This window comes from Manduca sexta, chromosome 25, assembly GCF_014839805.1.
Source record: "Manduca sexta isolate Smith_Timp_Sample1 chromosome 25, JHU_Msex_v1.0, whole genome shotgun sequence".
Classification (NCBI taxonomy): domain Eukaryota; kingdom Metazoa; phylum Arthropoda; class Insecta; order Lepidoptera; family Sphingidae; genus Manduca; species Manduca sexta.
The window spans coordinates 1,232,354-1,255,963 of NC_051139.1; positions in this window are offsets into that span (position 1 = coordinate 1,232,354).

Genomic DNA, 23,610 nt, shown 5'->3' on the forward strand with positions numbered 1-23,610 from the left:
GTATAATATTTTCGCGGCATAAATAATGAACTTTTATTTTATATCAGTATGTTCCCTCCTTATTATAGAATGAAATGAAATAAGTCAATGAAGCATCCGAACGTTCGCAAAATAAAGCAAGTATGTACATAGATCACCGATACACAAATTTGAAGATTGACTTACACAGATTAGTTAATAGTGTAGAAAGTCTACTTGCCATCTTAAAAATATATACAATATTTAAATAATTCTTAACGCAATTTTATTTTGCACGCGTATTACTAGAGAGCCTTTCAACCTCTCACTGAGCCAATTTTTAAAAGGTTTTCAATGCTACACATTAGTACCTACGTAGGCAGCATTAATATTGTTACCTAGATACCTTCGAAAATTTAAAAATCCATTTTGGTTTTTACACTCAACAAACCTATAGACCTTGACGTCACAAGTTCCGTTAATTTTTACAAAATAAATAAATTAAACTCTAGTTATAGGAAGGAAATGGCATATTTGAATTAATGAGAGCAAATTGTTGCGCAATCAAAAATGGCCCGCAAGGATACAAACCTTTCTACATGACGCAACTTTTCATAATGTTTCATAGCTGTTTAATCCTGTTTGAGTGCTTTTGACCACGTTACAAAAGACCAGGCATTGAGTCACTCCCTCCCACCAGCCTTTTTCAGAAATGGCGCAAATTATTCGAAAAGAGAGGTAAGTAGAAGGATGTTACATTAAAGAGTTTTCTTCTATTTTTGGTAACCAATTTAATTTAGATTCATATAAGCTTCCATTTTATTTTCGTTTTTGTTATCAATTAATGTAATGTTGTCGAACATGGAAGGCTTTCTGAAAGTAGCCAGAGGTGTGGCCTAGTCAACTTAAATTTAGTCACCTCAAGTCATGCAAACGCAGAAAGTATCCTTTGAACAAAATATTGTTAGCTACATTCCTCCATTCAAATCAGTTGAACTCAAGAGAGAAAAACAACCGGCACCATTAAATAGCAGTAATGTCAGCCAAAAAAAACCGTTCAAAACATTTGATGACATCACATTTCATACTGGACCATTACTTCATATTCTCATACAAATAAATTCCAAATTCTGCGTATAATTTAATCCAAAGTCCAAGCACTACTCTAAAGGAAATGTCAGAGACGAAACCTGCGTACTATCTCGAACACGGTTGAGTGCGCCGTGGAAGGAAACTGGCCGACTCACTGTCTTCACAATGCCACGGGATATGACTCAACGCGAACTTCCACAAAAACATGTATTTAGGTACTCGCTGCCGAAATTCACTTGCCATTTTCTAGTAGGTACCTATTGTACATATATTTTTTGTTCAAGAAAATGTCGACCAAAGCGACATTTTAGTTACTCACTAGAGTACGATTATATTGGCTAGTTTAATTGCTACTTCTTTTTACGCTAAAATAATAAATTTATAGAAAGAAAGAAGACGTAACTGTTTCACAGGCACCACAGAGTACTTCCACAAATTTGAAGGAAACGGTTTACGTGACGTTCAAGATCAGTTTGTTTATTGTTACTTTTGTGTTTCGGTTTACTGAACATTAGGAGACTTTATGAGGCTTGAGACCTAATATACCAGAATTATGAACGTAGTTCACTGCTAGCAGTTGTATTGCTACTGTTTCTGGGACAGAGTAGGAAGGAAAAGAAATATCTAAATAAACCTTTTCACACTATGATGAGAATTAGGAAGGTGTTATTATACTCTGACAACATTAGCAAAAACAAAAAAACATCTTACGCTAAACGAAATTTCACAACTTGGTTAACAAAAGGCTTGGAAATATTTGTACATTATAAGTTTAATTTAAACTATAGTTATAATCTATAAAGCAATAACGAAACAATCGCGGCTATATCAGCGGCTCGGAACTCGTTGCCTAATAAAAGACAGTTCAAATTCTTCGAGTCACAACAAGTTAACAAGTTGGCTGACGTCGGCGACAGAGAACTGTGTAACCCGCTCTATTCATATTATATTATTAAAGGATTTTATAGAATATCACAAGACTACGCCGCTTGTCTAATGGACGCCTCCCCATAAACAGAAGAACTAGTGCTTTGAACTATATAACGGAGAAGGTACTACATGACATGACATGTGCAATGTTTGAAACTCTTAAACCTTAGATGTTATGGTTCACAAATTTACTCTCTACAATTTTCCTTAATTAAGAACACAATATTGGCATCCTACTGTTTGACTACAGTATTAAACAACGACGTATTATTTTGTATCCGCAGAGCACGGTTAGCACACTACTGTCCTGAATATGTTTCTTTAACAGCCGTCATGACTATTGACTATCAACCATTTCCTTATTTGTTTATATATAAAAAGGTTGGACATTCAAGAGGATTATTCTTGTAATAAAATATAGGAATATGTAACTCAAATAAATATTTATAAGTAATATACAGTTGGCGAACAAGGCTCCCGCTCTGATTTATTCCTGTCTATAAACAGTACGGGCTGCTAATGAGCGGCCGGTTATACATTAATCTGCTGCAATTAATATTCCTAACGACTATTATTATATTAATTAATAAATTAAGCTTTCAGAGTCATTTGCGCTGGATTTATATGTGCATAGTTATTTATTTTGACATAGCCGAGTTATTCACTTACTGGGTGGGTCTCTTGTGCCCGAGAGTAAGTAAATGCTATCGCATTATCTGTTACTGCTTACTTCCTTAATCACTGTGCACCGTGTGGACACGGATGCGGATGGACAAGTGACGAACCTTCTAGTTCGAAAAACTTAAACTTACATGTTAATATCTCAACACTTATTCGTATTAAAACGTGTCCAGACGAATTGACATATTCAGATAGCCATAAAAGACCACTAGCGTTCATATTGTCAATCGCACTTCTTATGCAGGCCTGTGAATGAACCAACTGCTCCCAAAAGCGACATACGGAAGTCAATTTAATATTGATACTCAACCAACGAGTTATTTTAATATATTTTTACCTATCCAATAGTACACGCTTACAGCTGTGCCAACATTGTGTAATGTACACGGAACAATTGAACAACGCGTGCATTAATTAGGCTCTTTACACCTTCTCGAAATAATAAGGTTTGCTAGCATCCCAGAAGTACAGGCAGAGGCACACGTAGACTGCGGAGCCGGTCTGCCGCAGCTACTTGGTGCTTATTGTTATTCTCTAATGTGATAGGTGACTTGGTAATAAATAGTGTTTCTTATTCGGATCATTTAATTATCTCAGCCTGAGAGTCGAATGGAAAATGTTTCATAGTCTAATTTTGCCACTTGACAAATTGTGTTATTCTATTGATAATTAATAATAATAAAATCTCTCTCAACTTTATTATCAAGCAATCCTTTGGGGAGTCGGAAAATATATAAATTAAAAGGGAAAAATGGCCACGGTAATTGGACGATAAATTATATAATAATATCCTTAATCACTGCCCTATAAATCAATATTCAGTGTAGGTATTCGGAAAAAAAAACCCACAATTTTCGTTAAGGTTTCCCAAGTCTTAAACAGTATAGAATTACCTCCTGATAAATGCACTTACTTCAGGAAATTCCTGGGTTTTTTTTATCGTCGTTTGGGTTTGGGTAATTTATGTTAATCACGCCTGGTGTGGTGTCGAGCGTGGTGGACGGGAGAGGGGCGTGGCGGGGCAGCAGTGAAGTACCGCCCCCTTAGCGACGAGTCAAATGTAAATACTTACATACTTTGTGTTTATGGAATAATAAAGTCATATTTTCATAATTTGAATTTTTAAATGTAAAAATATTTTGAAATGAAGAGCAAATATTTAGGTTTTATTTTTATCTTGCCATCGTTCACCACTGCCGAATAGTCCCACCCATACTCTCTATACTAGGCGACATGAAATTGATCAATTAGTAATTATAGGGAAATATGTCATCTAATACTAAACGTCTGACATGATCGCTAATTATAAACAAACGTGTTATTTTATAACAAAAAATTCCATTATTAATTTGGGACAACTTATCTCGAGATAAAAAATCTAGTGAAAATAAAGACATTGCGAAATACCTGAAGATACAGTATCGCGTCGAAGATACCGGCGAGTGTAATTGGCATATCCTATCTTTCTCTGATTACTTTTGGCATTTCGTACATGTGTCGAAAGTGCTAAAGATAATGTGATATTATTTTTATGTTTCATGAGTTGGCGTTGGGTCTACCGCCGAGTCAGCTTTGTCTATTTCTGCCGTGCTTCGTCAGTCCAGTTGTGTCCTGTTTGTTTGGAAGGACGTTGCTGATCGAGTAATGAAATTATTTGCCATTTTACAACATGTTACTTAAAGGGTCAAGGTTAAAGCATAATGTTTCACGGAGGACATCAACTTATAAATAATGAGATGAAATACAATATTAATAGCATCATCTAGTCTTCTACAAAGCCTACAGAAAGCAGTATGTTCGTCTTTCTAAGGACTCCAATGCGTAGTCAGCGTAACTCGAATCGTAAAAAATCTACATATTGTTACAATGCAGCTTGGCAGACCAAAAGCAGAGTGCACATGGGTTACGCAAATTTTCATAAGAGCCTAAGTAAATATAGCTACGTACGTATAAACAATATTAATAGTTTCCATAAAATAAATCATTAAGCGTACAATCATTAAACGCTTCTATACTTCACTACTAACTATAGTAACCCCAAACAATAGTAATACGTTACAGGAACCAAAACAAGCCGACGTGAACTATACAGAACCCTGCCGTAAAATTTGTTTACAATAAAAAAATAGCTGAATCAACCCATCTATTCCCGAAATGTTTTATCTTTACACGGTGCGAGTTGCTTCGCCGACAGTGGCGGACGCCTTTTCAACTTGACTCGCCGGTCACACTATGCCAAGTATCTATCTAGACGCATGACCAATACTGACAAGCAGATGTCAAATATGAAACATGACCATTGAAATAATGTCGGCGCATATAATTACAAGCTTTACCAGGATTCCTTGCATAAAAGACAGTGGTGAGAGAAAACAATATTTTAACCCTAACGCAAATTACCAAACGTCCTAACATCGTAATTTAGGTAAATACCGAAGAAATAGCATCATAACGCCGTCGTATGGTACGAGTCGCTATAATGCATCGAGAGATCATATAAACTCGCATGCTGGCTCCCTCCGTGTAACCAAGCCATAAGTCCGATGACTAAGAATTACACGTTGTTTACTTAATGTAGTCGGATGCGAGAATTTCTCTCTGACGTGGGAATGACTAAATTCTGACTAAAAATATTCTTGTGTGGTCAATTATTCACCAGTGTTGTATTATTAGAACATTTACGCAATTGCATCTAATGTGATACGCAACAGAGAACTAATGATGCATGTATTGTTTCAGCGGCAATTCTTTTTTAAATTTATGGTCTGCAAGTATGCTTTGAAACTCAATGAAAAAATCTGTAGAGACTGTATACTGCAAGCTCACATTTTTATCTCAAAAGGTGAGCAGAAATGTAACGAAACGTTTCGCGGCGCTTTTTGCAGTCCTGGCATCAGCAGATATTGCTAAGTCAAATAATAATGTTTCACGAATGGAAAAACTTTCGCAATATGTACCTACATGTTTTCCATCCGATCGTAAATAAATTTTGCGGCTATTTCTACAATTTTTTTAGCGAAAGTAAACAACTATTTTAATAGTTTTACGAGGGACAGTGTTCTTCAGAGAAACCTTGTATAAAAACCTTAAATGTTACTCTCACTTTTTAAATACGTCAATTAGGCAAAGAAAACGTGAGTAAAATATTGAAATGCTCTTTCGGTAGCGGCTCCTGTTTGAAGCAATAAAAATAACTCAGCCATTGTTTTACATTACTTTTATTACACAATTTAAAAAGAATATTGTCAACATGGTGCAGAGGAAAGTTGTTCCTATTGCTACTTAAGCCAATAAAACTTTATGGCTCTCGTAAAATAGATATTACGCCTACATCAAAGGCAAGAAAAATTGCAATATTTTTTTTATTAATATTGGTGGTATATTTTAGTGATACTCAGAAAAAGCTTCAGTTGAATTTATATTACTTTTACTAGCTTTCACACGCGTCTCGGCCCGCGTTTACGCTCATTCTTGGGATAAAGAGTAGCCTATAGCACTTAATCTCGCGACAAGCATTTTTACCCCTATAATTTAAATTCAATTTAAATTTATTCTTTTCTTGTTAGAGCATCGAAATAAAACCTTCGTTTAATTAATTGTTTTTATTTACTTAACCTTCACAAATATTATACATACAAAAGAGTGTTTGTTGGTTCGCTTTCAAGGGAACGAAATATTGAAGCATTATGATTTGCATAGAGAGAGTTTCTTGATAGAGAACGTTTTATCCCAGAAAAGGTACTCCCACAAGCGAATCCGCGGGCAAAACATATTATAAAAGTACGGGTTAAAGATATTGTCGCATTTAATTCGAAGGTAAATGTCGTAGAGTTTATAAATACGTGAAGGAGAACGGTGAAGCACCAAGAAAATAAATCCAAAAAATATACTTGTGTTTACCGGACTCTACAGCTTTTATAATACGAAGGAATAAAGAATATAATGAAAACTGCATCGTTATTGTAAATGTGATAAAATTAATATTTATATGACAATTCCTGTTCCAGTAATAGAATTAAACATATCATTTGTTTGGGAAACTCAAAGCTAGGTTGCCGTCGATTGTGGTTTCCGAAGAGTTGCCCTAGAAAATCGGTGAGCTATTTTAATTGGGAGTCTTTTAACCCAATGAAACAGACCTCCGTCCCCCGTGATAAACTTACATCCAATTACATAGAGCTGGTATAAGGTCTGCAAACCGTGATAGCATATAAGTTGTATCTCTTCTTATTTAGAAACAATACTTTAAACTTATGTGTATGTTTAACATTATATATCTGAAATAAGGATCTATACAAACTGTATGCTTCGCGGTTACACTGTACCATAAACAGTCGGACAGGACTGCATTATATTAAGAACAATCACGGGATGCGATTTCCCTAGTTGATCTACATTGTAATATCTGAATTACTAATAACAGGTTCAAAATTATTTCCAGTATTGCAGTGCTCGGAAACACAAAAAAGATTGATTTCTTTATATTGATCACAAACTGACTTTTCATTTCGGAATTCGATTCCGGGGAACCAATGACGGTTGGTAAGCCTAAACGGCCATTATTCGACTCGCCCAGCGGGTGGCAACAGGTAACTCTACCCACTTGGTGGCGCAACCGTTGCTTTCATTGCATTGCCAGAGTTACCTCACTCGCCAGATAGCGATGCGTCGGACATTTTGATATTTCATAGACGGTGTGGGATTATTTTATGTACATTGAACATTAGCTAATCTTTACGACTATCCGCGAAGCAATAAGCAGGGATAATATGCCCACGATTTGACAAAGTTACCTCCAACCGCTGCATCTGAGCAACCGAACAGGACTGTGAATGTTTTTGTCACCCAAAGCCATCAACTAAATAAGCCAGAAAAAAATTGTTCACATCTTGAGATGTTCCTTAACATCTGAGTCTATGTGGGTGTACGAAACCCAACGACAACACTCATGTTTACAGTCATATTAGTATTTATATTTTGCTAGTGCAATTTATTAGGAATAATAATAATAATATCAGCCCTGTATTATATACTTGCCCACTGCTGAGCACGGGCCTCCTCTACTACTAAGAGGGGTTAGGCCATAGTCCACCACGCTGGCCTAGTGCGGATTGGTAGACTTCACACACCTTCGAAATTCCTATAGAGAACTTCTCAGATGTGCAAGGTTTCCTCACGATGTTTTCCTTCACCGTTAAAGCGAACGATAAATTCACAAAGAATACACACATGATTTTTTAGAAAAGTCAGAAGAGCTCATTAGATCGCGTGCGGTACCCCAAAACATTTCTAAATGCATTTGGTAAGGTGCCTTTCCTTTAGAGAGGCGTCGAGAAAGGCTCACCCAATCATCTGTTAAATGAATTACCGACCTCACCGACTGATTGTTTCGCTTCGTTTTATTGCATTACTACTGAACTATTAGCAATTACTGCCACCTTTTGTTAACGAATTATCACCATTTTAATAGTTTTGCACTTTTAACTATAATCGGTAGTCATCGTAAAAGACTTTCTATTTTTATTTAATTCCAAAGATAATAAGCTTGTGCTCTTGTGCGCCAGAGTCTGTCCGTAACTAAAAAACATAGGTATCTACACATTGAGAACTTTTCAGATTGAAATTCTCAAAAGTATTAATAATAGATGTCAGAAATATTATTTCCTCTCTCATATAAACAGTAATAAGTAATCATAAGCTGTTAAAATTGATAATAATATATATTTCCTATAATATCAATGCAGCTGTGGGTACTGTAAGTACTGTATTCACAATATTGTAATTATGTGATTTGAATGTTATCGTTTCGTTAATGAGCAGTTTCGTTTAGTTCAGTTGAACCATCAAGTAATCACCATATTATATTTTCTATTATAATTTCAGACTTAAATTTTAATATATAAAAATGCCTGTACAAAAACTTTGGCTTATAGTGCGGAGATATGTACGGTGTGGATATGTCTTAGCCGTGGACACATTTACACTTCGGAATCAAGCGCGCAACTTGCCCTTTCAATCATGAAAAAAGAGGAATAATTTGTCCATGCATTTTGCAGTTTAATAAAAATCCATTAAATAAAGTGTTAAAAAAAATCAATATTTAAAAATTTATAACAATAATCTCATAAGAGTTATTGACAACTACAATAGAGTTTCCATGAACGTAGAAACGAAAAAAATATTTACGAAGCCCATTTGTCATAGTGCGGGAATCGTACCAATGACCTTTTACTCACAGCTAAGTATTCCGCTACCACAAAGGAATACTAGTTCATTAATGTTCTAATAACTGAAATCAAATAAAGTAACTCGAGAACATTTATCAAAATGCCAAACATTATACGATTACATAACGTGACCTCTAATTGATACATGACTTCCACCGCGAAAGGTCTTGTCTAGTTCCCACATAGCACAATGTCACAAAAAACTACTGGCAATTTGGGCAACATGTGGTCACCAGCAAGGTTACCCGGCCCCAGTGTTATGTAGAACACAATTCTGAACGCGACGTGCACACGTCACTAAGTACATATTTTTAAAATCTCTAGTTTCATGGTGGTTTTGTTTACTGTTAAATACGTTTGAGTTTCAAAGTCAATAATCAATTGTATATTGATTGACAAACTTCCAAGTAAGGTCCGTGTCATTTAATTTTCTTCATCTGGGATAAACCTAAATGTCTTTGGACTTAATTTTTGGTGGGCTTTATTTACTTACTATCACGTCGAGGTTTCCTTTCCTTATTACCTTTTATTAGGACCAAAAAAATCACTAATGTTGCGTCACAGATCTCTTTCATAATGAGGATGAATCTTTTTCCCTGCCAGCCAGTAATTTCAACGTCCTACGTTAATTATAATATGTGTTCAGATTCTTAATAAAATTTAATTTCATTACTATAAGTTAGACCGCTCTGATCCCCGCGTCTTCAATTATGAAATCATCAAAGTGACGTAAGTGCAAGCAAGCAGATGGGATACACTTCTATTTATTTATACTGTTGTAACGTATATAGCGCGCCCTATTTTTGTGAGATGAAAAACAAATAGTTCTCGTGGAAATTCTGTGCATGCGTTTGACAGTCGATTTCCGGACGAGTTCTTTCTTGTGCCGATTGTTATCAGATTCATTCAGAAATATTTTTATTGGATTCAATGGAAATATATTTATTTTTAAAATACACACCAACGTAGCGTTTGCTCGCAGATCCTCTCAATGTAAAACTTATCAAACTATCATAATCATTTCCAACTCCCACCTGATCTCTTTAAAAGTAGACTTTATAGTTATTGTATTATTCAAATACGCTTAGAGCTACAAAGCTAATTTAGAATAAGTCGAAATCAATTTTCTTAGGAAAATTACTATTCGCACTTCAAGAACTGCTAGAAACTAGTACTAGGTAAATAATTCTTGAATTTGATACATTTCCGATGCTGGTGATAATATTATAATGGTATTTTGGCGGTAAAGGGAACGAATACTTTGAAGACGACTTTAAATAAACCGCACTTAAATATAATTATAATCGAAGTTGGTATTACAGATCTCAACCTAGTGTCTATAATGTGAACACTAAGCCTAACAATGACAAGCAGCCTAACATGTGGCTAAATCTAATTTTACCAGCGCCGAGATAAAGGCGTGTGTACCAGGTGTGGCGCTCAGCACTCGTCCCACCGGCAGGACCTCCGCCACCTGCACCCTGCACCTAACCGACATGTTCATTTGAAAAAAGGTGCTCACAACTGGAAAGGGATAAAAATAATGGAATACTAATTAAAACTCTGATATTTATTGCATATTCTTTATTTGTACTTAAAATATATAAATATTGAGAGCATCTTTACTATTTAAGATAAAAATTATTTGCGTTGTGCCGTTTTCTATGAATTGAATTTATTGCGACGACATTTCGGAATAGATAACCTGATCTTACGATATAATATTTATAGTGCAATTAAACAATATCTATACTTAATACATATTATAAAACAAATTTCCCTTTTGTGTCCCTCTATATGTTATCGATTTTCTCAAAATCTTTTGAACGGATTTTTATGAAATTTACTATGGGGATAGCTTACGACCCTGGGAAGGTTATAGGCTACTCTTCCCGGGAAAATATATAGTGGGACTTTTATCTCAGAAAACTCCTTCACGCGAGCAAAGAACCAAGCACAAGCTATTATGTAAGAAATAGCATATTACTAACTACTAGATAGTATTTTCCTAAAAGTAGAGAGCATAACCATCTACCAAAAAATGTATCCGCTACCCTCCCATCAGCTGAAATGTTCCACGGAACAAACGCATACCAAGTGGTGTGAATTGTTTTGTTGTATCAATAACCAATATTGTTTAAACTGTTTTCATCCTACGGGCCGTAACGAGACTGTTCCCACAGAGAGCGTGCGATAAACTCCACTTAAAAAAATAAATATTCAACAGTTTGACTATAAACAATCTGCGCGCACTTGTTCCGCGCTACCGTCAGCAGAAACATAGCCAAGTGTGAATGGGAATTTGTTCTACTTGAACACATTTTAAGTATTATTATATTCTAAAATGTATATTATAAGTATGCGAGTTCTTATTGAATCACTAGTAATGTATGGACCGTGTGTAGTGGATGTAAGTTAACTTGAATCATAATATAATATTCGCTCGCTGACGTCATATTGATAACTAACTACGTTTATAGTAATGAAATAAAAACATCAAATTAAGTATAAAATATCCTTATTCTGAACAGAATCTAATGATTTATTAAAATAATTTTCCATTATTTCCTGTTTACCACATCTAATGTAGGTAGGTACCTTACTATCGCGACAGCTAACGAACAACTACAATTAAAATTTAACTAATTTTTCCTCATGCATCTGTTATTTCCTTTTACTTATTTACAGCACTTAAACTTTAACTCATTTGTTTGAGTTCAATTACTAAATCCGCTGCCGAATATAAAGCATACTAACCACAATTTTTATCAAATTACACTAATGAATTTACTTGGAAAACAACCTACGGTTTCAAATGTGTAGCAATTATTTTAATATAGTATTGGTGTGATGAGAGCGCACGGCTCGGAGGACGATAAGCACCGTGCCTCATGTCTAGTTGTAATACTACTAAGAACTTTCAGTGCGTGGCGCTTCATTTTCCTTACAGATTTATATATGGCGCGTCCTAATGTTAGTAATGGTACTATAGCCATAAAAAGTTTTACTTTGTTCAACAAAAAAAATACAAAAGTTGGCGCCAATAATTATTTATAATAATTATTTATAACCCGAAGCCACAGCGAACAGTTATTTAAGATTCACAAATGCACGGTTCAAAAGCTGGCCGAATAGGGATTGAACCGCGCTGGCATGGCTCCACACTGCGCTGCCACATAGGGAAAAAGAAATTATAAATAATTAATATGAGTTATTTTATAATTTTATCAGTTATTTTATATTCTTATCATTTATATGCAGCGGCAATAAATTATATTTTTGAACGACCCAGTGATATTTTAATTTGACTAATAATGTGAAATATAATTATTTCAAAGTTTTAGACTCGTTAGTCGTCTGGAATGAAGGAAAACACGTCATTCTAAAAATAGTTTTAATTTTTTTAAATATAATCTACGTATACATAATTGTTCTTTCAAACTTATAGCAATAATATTAAAATGCCTCTAAAATTCATTAAAACATTCGCCACTTATATTTTTAAAGATAAAGCGTATTAACATTTTAAATATTTATAGGATATAAAAATCTTTTTTTCCCGCTGTACAAAAACGTCTTACCATCGTGTAGCAGAGACATGCGCTTTAGGAACGAACTATGTCGAATAATTAATTTTTACGCTATTTATATTGCTTAACGTCGACTGTAAACAAAATATAGAGCAACATCGAAACAAACACGGGGTGTTTATTTATATTAATAATAATCGTGGGTGCCGGGACGACCAGTGCGGATAGGTCGGGATCGTAGGGAAGCATATTTCTGTTTTCAATCGAACCACAATACTGAAACTACGTCTCCTTTCTGAGTCAAAGTGGAAGATTTCGTCGAGGTAGCCTATACATGCAGTAAATATTTTTTTATAATCGCGCCTCTACAGAGATTCGTCCACAAGCACCCCTCATTATTAAGTGGATTTCTAATATTTCGAGAACACAATGCGAGTTGCTTAGACAGGGAATCGAAGCTAGACCCTTACAGTTCACAGCGTAATGTACTGCCAATAAATACCTATATTATAAATTGAAGCAATTATATGGTCAAAAAAACGATACCATTAATTACAACTTGGAAGAAAAATATCTTTAAAAACCTGCATATTTATAATAATGAAGACCTATAATGCTGGATCATAATTATTAATATTATAATGATAATAGAGTGCCGTCAATGTTGTTATTAAGCGAGTATTTCACCATAAACTTATCAATTGTGAAGATTATAAAAATAAGTTGGTAGATTTGTTATCTATCTCTACGCGGAATAAATTTGGATGTTATTTTGGTTCCGCATCGCATTGATAAACTTGTTTACAAAATCATGTAATCGGGTGAGCACTGGGTACTTACTTTTATCGTGATAACTCATTTATATACAACAAAAAAGTCGCGTTATCAGAATAAAACAATAGTTTATCACCTCGTAGTCTAGTGGCACCGTAATTATTGCCAAACCGTTGAGCTCTAAGATTCTTTTCCCAAAAGTAATTGCTATTTAATATTATAAGTACAGTTGCTTGGGTTTGATATCCCCTGATTTCGTGAGTCTCACTTCATATTACTTTAAATGGAAATAAGTTTGATGGTAAGTTTGTCGCATGCGAGACTGTCTGGGGTTTGAATATAACGATATAAGCAATCAACAATATACTTCCTACAGACACGAAACTTCACAGGAGCGCAGTTAAAATAAAAAAAGAAATAAATGTCAACATCCGTGGTACGATTATGATATTTTAAATTAATGGCGCATTTGTTGTGTATTAAAGTTATGTAACAGATTTAATAAATTTATTAAAAACTTAATAAAAACGCTACACCAAGCAATTTTACAGGGATAAACTTTATTATTATTATGTCAAATGTATTTTATATAACTTTTTATAGTGAAAAATAACCATTAGTACATACTACGTGGTATATAATATTTTAATTTTATAATACTCATTGTATGTAAGTTATAATGACGAAATGTTTAACGATCATGAATACAATTATTTTTATTTTATGTCATCAAAGATATCACATACATGAGACCCACCCGGCGAACAGGAAACTTAGTGATAGTACTAATTGAAAGACTTAATCGAGGCTTGTTCTTGTAACATTGTCGGATAATAATTAAGACGGCTCAAAAGTCATCGCAGTTCCCCGGGGGTCCAATAAAACTAATGTAAATGTTGATAATAACATTAACCATTACACGCCGCTGTACGCTAAAAAATAGCCAGCCCAAAACATTCTAAAAATATTTGCACTACTCATAAATGATAAACCGACCGTTCGGTGTCTGTACGTGCGTATTATTCTATTTATTTATTTATTTATTAATAGACACACCAACTATTTATCACAGAAAAATAAATATGAAAGATCCACAATATAAGGTACTTATTCTAGGTGACGAATCTTTACAGGTGTATACAACACTATTGGCTAAATATTTTTTTGTCTAACAGAAAATTTAAATCACATATAAATTATCATTTATAAAATAAATGTAAACTTAAAATCTTTTAAAACTACAAAATTATAACTTAGTCTAATTAAATTAACATATTAAATATATAGCAGTTTTAAAAATTATTAATGAATATGAACGCATCTCTCAGAAGTATAATAGTCACAATCTGGTTGTTGTTAAGTCAATCATAAGAGACATCTAGCAGAATGTTAAAGCAATTAGGCAGACTGGCATAATAATGCCGAACGGAGAGAGATCCCTCACTGGTCGAGATTTTGCCTGGACCTCACTGCAAATCTGTGAGATATAATGCCGACGTTGAGGAAGATATGAGAGATAGCTGTTGCCATCCAAAGGATGTTGAACACTGAACCGTGCTGCCGACAATATGCTGAGAATTGTGCCGTGGCAGCGACGCGAAAACCATTAAAATTCACACATTCAACGGGACACGCATATTTTTTTTAAATAGATTTGTATGTATTCTATTTTTTTCTTATTGCTTTAAAGGACGAGATGGACTTGCCATTCGCCAGATGGTAAGCGATAAGATTAACAGTAGAAACAGCATCCAACACCTTGAATTACAAAGTATTGTTTGGTATTCCATTGCGCTTGGTCTCCTGAGACGTGAGATGTTAATTCTTTTTATGTCCAGTAGTTACACTGGCTACAAAGATCTTTTTCAAGATACTATCATTATATTTCCTGATCACTCGTTTAAGGTATATTGTTTAAAGTACAATGGATCTTCATCAATATGGCGTACCACGTGAAAGACTTCATACACCTTAAAAATATTGATAGTTTGACGTTACGTCAAAATATATATTCCTTTGTTGTATTTCAATACTATTATAACATATGAAAAAATGAATGTGTGGTTAAGTTGAGCCCTATGTATAAGTCAATAATTGGATGTTATTGCTACTGAAGACTCCTCATGAAAATGAAAATGAATCCAACGCAACCCGCGTGCAATTCGCGTCTCGCAATAAAATTTCCTCGTAAACAAACACCTGCTGTGAGCCTGTTTATCTCTGATACTACTATGTTTACTACAGCTATCGCCAGATAAGATAAACCGCTGTAGTATTGTGAAAGTAAGACAATTCACTGCGCTGTCGCAACGATAACGATTAATCGCGAGATTTGGCAGATATTTTTATCATTTCGAGGTGGCTAAATAATTATCGGAAAATTATTGGCCCAACCTGGCCAACATGTTCGGTTCTAAGTTTATGTATTGATATAAAAAACGGGTTATTTTTTACGTGATTGGAAAAGTAATTAAACAGAACCTATTATTATTATTATGATTCAGTCCAAATATGATAACTATAAAATTTAATACTGTTTTCGAATCTTGATATAACTAGGACAATAGTATGGGCATCCTTCATAAGCTTTTGTACAAAGATACACGAATTACAGAGTCTATTATGATTCGATGATGTATTAATGGATAAAAAAATATAAAAACGTTATTATTAAAATATTCACAAACCACTATCAATTTCGTAATCCGACCTCCATAAAACCACAAAGCCTCTAACGTCGGCGAAAAACGTTACAAAAAAAGAAAAAACTATTTTGACCGTTCGAAATTCAAAGATTTGTTACTAGTGAACGGGTATAATCCGGCCGTGTTACATTCGCGTTTTACGCTCCTCCCATATAACCCATAGACATAGACACTTCTAAAACTGACTGGATTATAGTATAGAAAAACTGCGTGGTGAGATCAGCACGACCTTGGGACCGCGCCATAATATACGCACGAATTGAACTGGTCATTGATTAAATTCTAGTTTAGTTTCAGATTTTGATCGGCTTTTTGATTGGTTATTTTATAGCAATAGTGTATCGCACTAGTAAAGCATTTTAAAATAAATTACTAGTTTCAAAGCTGTGCTTGCTGAAAATAAAAAGCTGAATCTTGCTCTGAATATCGAATGTCTGTCATGGCGACCTAACCAACAATCCACGAGATTGTCAGCTCAACGTAAAGGTCAGTTAGCTATCGTCTGCTACGTAATAAATACAGCAACGCATACGAATTATATTATTAGCTCTAATAAAATATTAATAACAACACATACATATTTATGAATTACCTTAAAATTTAAAATAGTTTAGAGATCGACCGACGAGATTTACTCGGAAGCGTAAATTTCTATTGATAGTAATCAGGTTTGGACGAGGAAATGTATTGCTATTGAGTACAACTTTTTGTAAGGTCACATGTTATTTTAGGTGCAAATTAATAATACATAAATATATTCAATCGACCCACACAAAATCCTGACCCGTGCTAAGAAACAAGTCTTGAGCCGTAGGTATAACAACTGAGAATTTGTTACAATCCTCAGCCATGCAACAAGTATTTACAAATTTCACGAAAATTGATAGTAAACGAACTTTATTATTAGTAAAAGAAGTAAACCACACTTTTTCAAAAGTAATTGATCATTTCTCTATCCAAAAACGGCAAATATAAAGTGACAAAGCTCTACAATTCTACTTGGGAGTTTAAATATAAATAACTTATACACATAGGCCAATACAATTCAGCGTAACTTTGCTACAAAGAACGAAATTCGCGATAGCATATTGTTTCCTGCTTCGCAAACGAGCAAAACATAAGTACGCAAAAAACTGTAATTATGAGCACATTCGCGGTGTGAGTGTGTGTGAGTGCACTTTTATTTTCATTATAGAGACACGTTCGAATACTTTATCTATTATATAGACATAGAGAATTCACTGAGTAAGTAAAGGGTAAAAATAGGCTCTGTTCTCAAAGATAATTTTATCCTAAAAATCTGAAAATATAGTAACTGTGGTTTTGTGAGCAAGGATAGACCTCACCATTAAGCTCGCTACGGGCTGAACGCGCTATTCATTCGTGTGAAAAAAATAAGAGTATTTTTATACAATTAATTTCTCCCGAGTCTCGATCAATGCTTATAATATTTGCCGTCGTAACGACATTATAAGCCATAATAGTCGGCATGAGCAGCATTCTCGATCAGTTGTCGATGCCCCGAACCCATATTTTTTTTTGTATATCACCGTTTGAAGATATGAATCCATTACAGTTACAATATGCTAGTTGCCTGATAGCTTTGTACAACGCCTAAAAACTTCAATATACTCGAATTTATAGAACTATCGATAAATGAGAGGCACCAAATCGACGGGCCCCAACGCAATGGGACGACGCAGTCGATTTTTGGTTACAATATGTATTTTCCTTAAGCTAAGCCCAAATGTAATGGGATACCTGTGGGGTATATCGATATATATATGGTCACAGTTGTAAAAGCCAACGGTCATGGAGCGGCACGGCAGTACACATATATTTATGTACAATAGTTATAACAAGCGGATAAGTTCGCCTCACATATTTGCAATTTATCATGGCGGCCGTCACGTTGGGTTTAGCAACGTGATTCAGGAGCTGCCGATAATGGCTTCCTCTGTTAGTGCAACACTTTTTATTACATTTTAATTATCACACATCCCATGCGATTAACATTCCTTTTCCTATTTTACGATAAAAGTGTTTTTTTCCGTTTGAATATAATCCGTTTAATAGTTTTAAATGTCATCTTGTCAAAATTATTTTTAAATTACCTGACGGATACCCTTTAAACAGTGGCAACTCTACCCAGAACAAGTCTACTAAAATCCAGTAATTACATTGGCTACACTTTCCTTCCTTCAAACTGGAATGTGGGGGTACCTACACACTGTAATGGCCATTATATCCCTAAGGGGTAAGGCACCGGCAAAACCACTGCACCCATATTTCCCCGAGCCACCCCATGGAGCTAAACCTAACATAATATAACCGAAGCAGCTTGAAAGTCGGACTCGGGCAACAGGATATGGTTTTTAAGAATCAAAAAATTACACAAATATTTGTCGCAAGATTTTAAAATCGAATCTAGAACTCCACAGTGTATACAGTGTCAGTACTCTACCTGTATTCACATCAGGAGATCTAATTCAATGTTTAATATAAGTAGTCATTAAATATATACTGGAAAAAAGTTGATTGCCAATTAATATACGATTATCTTTTGGTAAAAAATAAAAATAATTTAGTTAAATTAAATCATACGTAAATTTCTCTAATTTATACCTAAATACCTGTTATGATGACAACTAATATAAAGTATTAACTACCAACATACCATTTTAATTAGAAAATCGGAAGCACTTTGTGGTTGTTCCACGTAGCGCAAATACTGGAAATATTTAATTACGGTAAGTTAAATTTAACCTCGGTTATATTGTTTTTCGTGTGTAGGATTATATGCGTCAATGTTTTTTTATAATCTAAATTCAAGTTAATAAATGACGTAAACAATGAATGTACCTAAAGCTGGCTGACCTGAAGTGAGTGACTCCACCCTACGCCTCCTGTTTTCTTAGTCTTTGGAAATATTGTAACGACGCAATAATATTTTGTACCTTTGGCTTAAACCAATATTTTTCTTTAATTAAAAGCTAGTATAATATTTTATTTATTAAAGTAATTCGATAATATTTGCAGGACAAGTTTCCTACATATACATTCGCTAAGGGAATAAGGGCAATTTTTAAATTTTGTTTCCTCTCCCTATAATTTCTTCATTAAAATATGAATGATACGTAACGACTAAATAGTAAACCGGGAATCAATTCTATCTTAACCTTAACAAACAATTTAGAAAAAAATATTGAATTTGGTAAGAAATTCTGGAACCAAGATTATAATTATTCTTAATTTTCAATAAATATGTAAGTTGTAATTTTTTACGTGCACATATAAAAGAATATATTCATTCGTCATTTAACGGACATTGTTCTAATAATATTATCTTTAAATATAAGAATACAAAAACTATGTATAATTATCTCAAATGCTACTTAAATAGTTTATTACATTTAATATATATAACTACAGAAGTTTTTTCCCGTAAGTGATATTGCGTGGCAATTATTCCTGAGATATAATCCCTTTAACGTACTTTCCGAGTTGAAAAGTAACCTAACCTAAGTATTTTCATACAGGATTCAGTTTAATTACGCCAAATTTCATGCAAGTCTATTCCACACATCTTCACAAGTTATCATATTTATATTACTGAACTTAAAAAGGGAAAAAATATGTCCAAAGTGTCATAATTCTGGCGAAACAATGCATATAATGATAAAACGAGACCAAAAAGTAGTTAATTGAGTCACATGGCTCGCGGGTATTAACAACTCGCAACAAACCATAGAGCAAGTACACAAGGAAATGTATTTATTCCTCTTACGAAATTACTGTGGCATTTATTGTTAATAAACACAATATGTATCATAAAGGAAAATTATGGTGTAAAGTACAATTGTCGCTGAAAAGTTGTAATGTGGTTAGTGACAAACGACAACAGCTGGGCGTTTCTGTTTGTAAATGTTTTTGTTGTAATGAACGACGCGGTGAACGATATTTTTGCCTAGCGATCGCTACGACTAACCACAAACAAATTAGCCTCCTGAGACTATAAATTACAAAAAACAGCTTTGGATTGAACTCGCTATCCCTAGAAGTAACGTTAATTCTTCGTGACCATTAATTACAAACTCTACAATGTCCTTAAAAAAGAAACACAACAGTGTATTTATTTTGTTGCTCAGCAGCAGAAATAAGCTGCGGGTGACCAAGATGGACTCTCGTATGCGAGGTTACCAGCTATCAAAATATATTTATATTGTTGAAATATTGAATATTTACCTTCGTTCGAACACTTGTTTTAGGTTTTACTTTGAAGGAACTGCTTTTAAATGCTGTATAGGTAAATTTTCCGAAATTTTACTTCGTACTTATAAATGCGAAAGTTTGTGAATGTATTTAGATATTTTTTAGAAGGAAACACAAAAACAACTAAACGGATTTAGAATGAAATATGGCGCACAGATAAACCATGGATAAACATATAAGTTACTTTTTTATTCCGGTAATTTGTTCCCATGGCAAATATAGAAATCTTCTTTCATTAAATAGATAGCGCTGGTGTGTCGCTTCAATGTTTTAGGGACTTTTATGGAGGGAAAAGATAATTACACACGGGCGAAGCTGCGAGCAACATTATGCTATCCCGCATCAATGATAAGTATTGGAGAATAAATTATATTTTTATTTTTATTAGTTAATATATAGTTTGTTATATTTATATAGCACAAATAAATGAATGCCCAAAACTCCATTTCAGAAGATTGGACGTTGCTTTATATTCCAACCATCATCATCAACTTTTGGCAGTCTAAAGCTGAATATAGACCTCCTCTAAAGATTTCCAGAGGCGAGACCAACCTTTAAGAAGCATCCCGCAACCAACGCGTCCCTACGACCTTCTATCATGGTAGTGAGACCGCTTACACTTAATATAAAAAGTAAGTAATTTTATTAAAATACCGCTCCAGTGTAATGTCCCACTGTTGGGCACGGGCCTCTAGTGATAGAGTGAGAATTCAGGCCTCGTCTACCATACTGCTCTGATGGGGGTTGGCTATAACCATTAATCTTTAACTATAGTCATTTACTAACTTTTATCTGCATAAATATCTTACCCCAGAATAAAAGCATCACACAAAACAAGCATATTTGCAACTCATAAAAATCATTCATAATAAAGCAACTACTTAATAGATAAACTTTTACATTTATGTATTAGAAAAGATGTCAAATATTATATTAGAAAGGAAGATAGTTTTATGTATATTCTAAAATATTGCACTAATAAATTTAATTTTGCATATATCGTGTCACTGATGAGGATTTGATGTGAAGTGTCGACATTTACTACTGACGTTAGAATGTGGGAAACTGCATTCTGCTCACTAAACCGTGTTCCAAAGCGTCGGTAACCTAGAAGACTGGTTCAGATTTTTGTGGCAGAGGTCACGGGTTCCATACCTCTGACTACATCACAACTGTATTCCTTGTCGAATACGGCTTGTTGAAACAATGGAAGAAACTAGGCTATCTAAGAGTTCTTTGTAAAAAAAATTAAAAATGTATGTGACTGTACTTTACAAAAAAAACGGTAATTATAAGCAGACAGGTGCAATAAATGCGAAGATTTATTTACTTTGCATTATAATAATAAAATACTTGTTTTCATTAATCGTTAAAGGAACATAAGTATCGTGTTCGTTCAGAATTCCTCAATAATAATAATATGATAAATAAGCCGTAGATCTAGTAAATCGATATAATAACGATTTTATAATATTTTTAGTAACTTAAATTTTATTTTATCAACTAAATTTGAATTCTTGTGTCTTTAATCGCCAGATTAATACATTATACATATTTGTTTCTCAAATGTGCATATTTAAACACGTCTCGCAAAACTATCCATAATGCAAATAGCAAACATATTCCTCACTTCACGCTAAGACGCAAGTATTGTGTTTATTATCAACTACGCTCTACCACTACACCCAAACTCGAAACATTTACGCATCAACAAACATTTGTCTCGTTGCACAGACATCATCTTTTATAATCAGAGATGGTCCAAGTGAACTTGTACCAACCAGCGTGTTATAAAGCGGTACTGAGCACTCTATTTAGATGACCGCATTTGGTATACCGTAATATTTTTACACATATCGCGTCCTACAGTTAAATAAGGTATAATAATAATATCAGCCCTGTATTATATACTTGCCCACTGCTGAGCACGAGCCTCCTCTACTACTGAGAGGGATTAGGCCTTAGTCCACTACGCTGGCCTAGTGCGGATTGGTAGACTTCACACACCTTCGAAATTCCTATAGAGAACTTCTCAGATGTGCAGGTTTCCCCACTATGTTTTCCTTCACCGTTAAAGCGAACGATAAATTCACAAAGAATACACACATGATTTTTTAGAAAAGTCAGAGGTGTGTGCCCTTGGGATTTGAACCTGCGGACATTCGTCTCGGCAGTCCGTTCCACACCCAACTAGGCTATCGCCGCTTAAAAAATAAGGTATAAATAAGGTATAATCCATTAATAACATAGAAAAAATAATGCCAACCTCTGCTTTTTAGTGTTCGTCTCTAGGTCCTAAAGTCTTGTCTAGAAAGTTCCCTACAAGCGCGGTTGTGTATCTGTTTGATGGGAATTGTAGTGAATATACTTACTCACAAGTATTATGAGTGATACAAGCCGGTTTCATTACATATAAATAATTTTAAAGCAATAATACAAACATGCCTGACGACGCAAAATGTATAATGTATGAAAAAAGCAATACCTATACTCGCTCACTATCATCAAAACAGTTGAGTGTGAGTGAAACGTGAGCCAAGTGTGAGGGAAGTACCTGCAAGGGTTCCGCATCTTCGAGCATTTATATTAGTTCATTTGACTTACAATTGAGAAATCTATTATTTGATTATAATACGAAATGGAACAAATATTTATTTTTGTAGTTTAACTTATTTAAGAGTCTATAGAAGAGCGCGGGTAAAAAACTCGCGTCTTGAGTTAGTTTCACAGGCTCTACGTGAGATGAGACGTAGACGGTTTTTTTTTCTACACACTACAATAATTCTTATATGGTGAGACAAAAATTATCTTGATCTCGTGTCAAGTCTGTATGTGCCTGTTGAGAAAATTTCTTTATTCAATTGTGTCAGTGGCTATCGAGACCGAATTTCTACAAAAAGAATTGAAGGAACCAAACTGCTAACTAATAACTCGTATACTATAACATAAATCATCGAGTTTATAATAACCTGACGGAACCCTAACACACTGGGACGAAATATAAACATTATAGCTTATCAGTACGGCTGACTACACACACAGTTTCCGCTTGCGTAACAGCCAAATCTGGTTTCTGAATGATAGCGCATTCGATTCCCGGCGGGGTTATCAGTGGTAACATCAAGGCTGTGACATAGTTTTCTTTGAGCTGTATTATCGTTAGTACTTTTAACTGTAGACTCGAACATTTATTAATGCTTGCTCTGATTGGTGCTCTGCGAATGATATTTACGAGATTCGAAAAAGATAATAATGTAGATTGTTTAGATGAACAAAGTGAAGCTATGTGAACATTCCCCAATGACACTCTTTTGTTATAGACGGTGTAATTATGGCGCATTGTGAGATTAAACATCTGTCTTTGAGTGATCATTAAAAAGTGCTGCATGTTTGCACTTCGCTCGTCGCATTCTGAGCAGATGTTAAATTTAACAATACTAG